Below are 4,873 nucleotides of genomic sequence, written 5' to 3' on the forward strand. Positions count from 1 at the left end.
CATTTCTTTTAAAGCCCTTTATGTGGTGTCGCTCAGACGCCCGACTGTGGCATTTCTTTTAAAGCCCTTTATGTGGTGTCGCTTAGACGCCCGATTGTCGCATATTTGTTATTTATTTCATAATTTTAATACTGCTATGTTATTGCATTTTCATAAATAACCTGCTTACATGCATCAGAGATGTATTTTTGTGACTGACGTCATGAGCATTAATATTTCGGAACATCATTGTTATATTATACCCGTGTTCATAATGTTTGCGAGTACATTCAAAGTACTCACTGGCTTGTCCCTGGCTATTGTCTTGGCCAGATTTCTTGCGCGAAGAGGAGCGACCGTGAGGACAGCCCCGGAACCCACGTAATGGTGATAGCAGCCCTGCGAAGATAGGAGTTAGCCTGGTCAGCTGTTCCTGTGGGAAATGGAGTCCCATAGACATTGATGATTTACAACCCGCTTCCGCCATCAACCACTAGAAACCATTTGTGGTACTCACAGACCAGAATGGTCTTGTACTACATGTTTTGTATTTGCTTGGAATTTCTGTATCAACTTGGTGCCTCATCAGCTAACAGTTATCCTGGGGCTGATGAGCACAAGGGCCATTTTCTGGGAATTAGTACCCGGAGAATCGGTCCCCACAAAGACCTTGTTTTCACTCCAGATTTTCCCATGACCGACTCAAATGGCTGATGCACAGGAAGAGTAGATGAATGTATAAACATTGTTGACAAATGGAATACATTATGGAAAAAAATATGGCACGATACAATTCACATATACGATGACTGGCTAAACAGGATGGCATTGCATGATTCACGTATATGATGCCTGGCTAAAGAAGATGGCATTGCATAATTCCCATATACTCCCTCCGTTCCTAAATATTTGTCTTTTTAGAGATTTCAAATGGACTACCACATACGGATGTATATAGACATATTTTAGAGTGTAGATTCACTCATTTTGTTCCGTATGTAGTCACTTGTTGAAATCTCTAAAAAGATAAATATTTAGGAATGGTGGGAGTATGATATAGAAACCAAACAGGTGGCATTCACACAAAGCAAATCTAAACTAAGCTGATGACATATAAGATGTATAATGTAAGCAATGCAAGGCGCCATATGCATGATATGACCAACATCAGCATGCCAGGTTAGAGCAAACACCTCAGGTGGTAAACAGGCATGGTCGGCTCCTTCTGAATCTCCATCTGAATAGTTATCTTCCTCTGGAATACAATCTGGAAATGCAGGAGAGGGGGGGCACTTCACCCACCATGGAGCAGCTTCTGCATGACATTATATTCGCACGCAATGGTCTTCTCTTTTTGTCTACATGTTCAGTACGATTGTGTACAATATCTGACATGCATAATAAAAAAATAGTTAGATTTTGTGAGGCCTAAGGGGTGCATGCAAAAATCAAGACTGATGGTAGCAAACGAGTGGATGGATCCAAAACTAATGATAGCAGGTAGATTATAGCTTCAGTTTAAAAAGATAGACAATGGATCATCTATTGTTTGTTGCCCACCCAACATGAACCACATAGAAGACCCCAGATGAACCAGATAGTAGACAGATACTATTCGTTGCTGGCTCGATATGAGACCCATGGGCAATTCAAAACTTAAGATTGAACGATAAAGTAGCAGGTAGTAATAACCGATGTATAACGTAAGCAAACACGAAAGACTGCGACCTCTCTTCCGGAACTGTCTAGTCCTCAGGTTCATCTGCTCAGTCGATGATGGTAATGCAGTTGGTGTGGCTGCCGGCAATGGGGAAGATGATCTGAGGCGGCGAAAAAAGTCTGCAGGGGGGATCTCTACTGCAGTGAACGCTTCTGTCGATGGTGCACCTCAGGTGGGGTGGATGACGGCACGGCAGGAGCAGGACATAACACACATAGTTTTCTTTGACGCCAATCTGAAAATGAAGTAAATCTGTAAGGGCTCTTTAGAATTGGAGGATTCTATAAACGCAGGGACAGGAAAAACACAGGAATAGGATAGGAATGCACGTGCAAAATAGAGCATTTGGAAACATAGGATTTCAGTCAACCTGGGTGTTTGGCTCACATGAATTGGAAGAACAGAGGAATGGAGAAACAAAGTGATGCGACGAGTGTACAACCTCTTTGGCATAGACTTGTGGACCTCAGCATCATTGGGTTGGACGTGGAGGATGGTGATGATGCTGGTGTGACTGTCGGAGGCGAGGAAGAAGATCCGAGGCCTCTGGAAATGGCACCGAGGGTACTGCTCCGCTGTGATGGACAGTTCCATCGTTGGAGCAGCTCCGCTAAGGTGTACGGCGACGAGGCTGAAGCATGACAAGACAAACAACTTTAATCTGAAGTGGGACCCTAATATCATATGCAATAGATGATGTAAAATACATCACCAAAAAGTTCTAGATGTAAAACGCATCAGCCACGCCACGACCGCTCCGACAGATGCTGTAAATACTGTTCACTCTGAACTTAACTGAAGAAAATGAACTTCATAGTCGAAATTGAATTTTACTGTCAAAACTGATTGAACTAGTAACAGAGCATTGCAATAGATGTTTAGGGCGTTCGAGCACTAGTAGCAGAGAAGCAGTGATCTAAATCAGCAGACGCTCGAGCAGGGAACACACTAGCAGAGAGCAAGTCAAGCAGTAGCACCGCGAGCGAGTGCTAAAGCAGCAACTCCTGTAGCTGCTGGAGGTCATGCAGCAGTAGTAGCAGCGCAAGCGAGAGCAAGAGCAGAGCAGCAGCACGAACAAAAGCAGGACAGTGCAGCAGCGCGACCAACAGCAAGAACAAAGCCACGGCGCGAGCGAGAGCCGGAGCAGCTACAGCTAGTGCCGTTGTGGAAGTCGCCGCTGAGGAAGCAACGACATGGGGGAGAGATGCCGTGGATGATGTGGCCGGCGATGGCGCCGTTGATGGAGACACCATGTCTGCTCGGTATCGAGCACTGGCAGCCTCGTGAGATCGAATAAAAGATAAAATGCAGCGGTGAGTGCAGAACCTCCTTGGTGGCGCCGAGTTGGCCTCGGCTTCATCAGAGGAATTGGTGAGGGTGCTGCGGTTCCGATGGGGCAGGTCAAGATGGCGCTGTGGGGATTGAGGTGGCACGATAGACGAGGCGAACGTCGGGGCAGCTCCTTGGAGGTGGAGGACGGGGCGACTGATCCGGCGGGACAACGAGATAGACAACGGATCCTCATCCGGTGCGGTGGATGAGGGACGGCGAGCTGTTGCGGTGGACGATGTAGTCGGGGAAGAGTCTCCGGCTGGGCAGCGGTCGGGAGGCCGAAGGAGGAGCATGGGGTTTTGCGGGTTTTGGTGGCCTCGGTGTACGAATGGGGGGCGAAGGGGGAGGGGGGAGCCAAGCTTAGGGACGTGCTTGTCCGAAATGTAGGGTAAGTTACCAGCATACCCCCACCGGTTTTGACACCGCGACGTGGAGCTTCATTTCCGGCTGAGGGGTAGAAGGGGCATTTCACGTGTCTGGGCTGCGGGAGCAATTTCGGATGAGGAGGGAGTTCTCGCGCGCGTCCAAATTTCGGGATAACAAGGCGCGGCGCGGGTTGAAGAAGCGGGGGTTTCAAAGCAGGTGAGACAAAAGATACTCGAGCTTGAAAATTTCGGGATAACAAGGTGCGGATTCCTTGTTCGGCAGAACAAACTTAACGTGTAAAAAAATCATACAAGACACAAGAGAGTCATGTCCCCTTTTACTATATTGCTATAGATGCCATTGAAAAAACTACAAGAAAATGTAAAAAAATCGGGAGAACATAATTACCCTTCACAGTACCAAATCGATTCGCACTTCCCTCAACAACAACAAAAAACAAATCAATTCCCACCAAAGAAAGTGTAATGTCCCTTTTTATATGATTACATATGCCATGATCTCGAATTTCAATTTTTGATCCACGTTATGTTGAATTCGAATATATCATTAGGTGACCTTGCAGTTTATAATTGATGTAGTCATACATTTTGAACTTCCATCATATATGAACATTTTACTCCACCATGTGAACATATATATTGTCGTCTACCATATGGACTAAATTTGAATCAATTTTCCTTATTTGAATATGATTGTTGTCAAGTTATACAATAATTTAAATATTATCTTGATAACAAAAAGACATGCATATAGCAGTAATCATATTTCACTATGAACTACATGTACCATACGCTCTCCAATTCAAATATCTGTATCCATTTTATGTTGAATTCAAATCATAGTACATTATTGGTCTAGGTAGCGAGATGTTCGGGATAATCTAAATCGTGTTTTCATACGTATAATTTTTGGTTGAATGGGGACAAGTTTTGGTATAAGCCTCTTGCAAAACCAGAGATTCTCTCAACAAGCCTCGTGGTTCCGAGAGGGAATGTGTCACCTTTGTGTGCGAAACGATATACGCTGCCTCCCCCTGATTTTATTTACAGAGGCAACATAGAACTATATGAGTGCCCTGTTAAATTTTTGAATTATTTCGGGTTCATTTGACCTTTTTATACATTAATTTAGTTTCTGGACTTTTAATGTGCATAATCTAAAAATGAATTGCATGCACATGCTCCGGTGCACCAAAGTGGTTGACAAATCACATGTGTGTCCTTGGTTGAATTTCTAGGTCCCATGGAAGAAATGAGAATGAAATTCAAACATCTGGGCGTCATGACTGTACCGAGAACATCGAGAAACTTAGATTTTAAATTCATGTAAATCCAAAACTCGGCTGGAAATCATGAAACTTGGCATGGTGTCATGTCATGGCACTAACATGTTGTGGTAAAAAATTGGGTCGATTTGGAAGCTCGTGGTTCTAAGAGGGAACGTGCCACCCCCCCC

The sequence above is a fragment of the Triticum aestivum genome, chromosome 6B, assembly GCF_018294505.1.
Source record: "Triticum aestivum cultivar Chinese Spring chromosome 6B, IWGSC CS RefSeq v2.1, whole genome shotgun sequence".
NCBI classification, from domain to species: Eukaryota; Viridiplantae; Streptophyta; class Magnoliopsida; order Poales; family Poaceae; genus Triticum; species Triticum aestivum.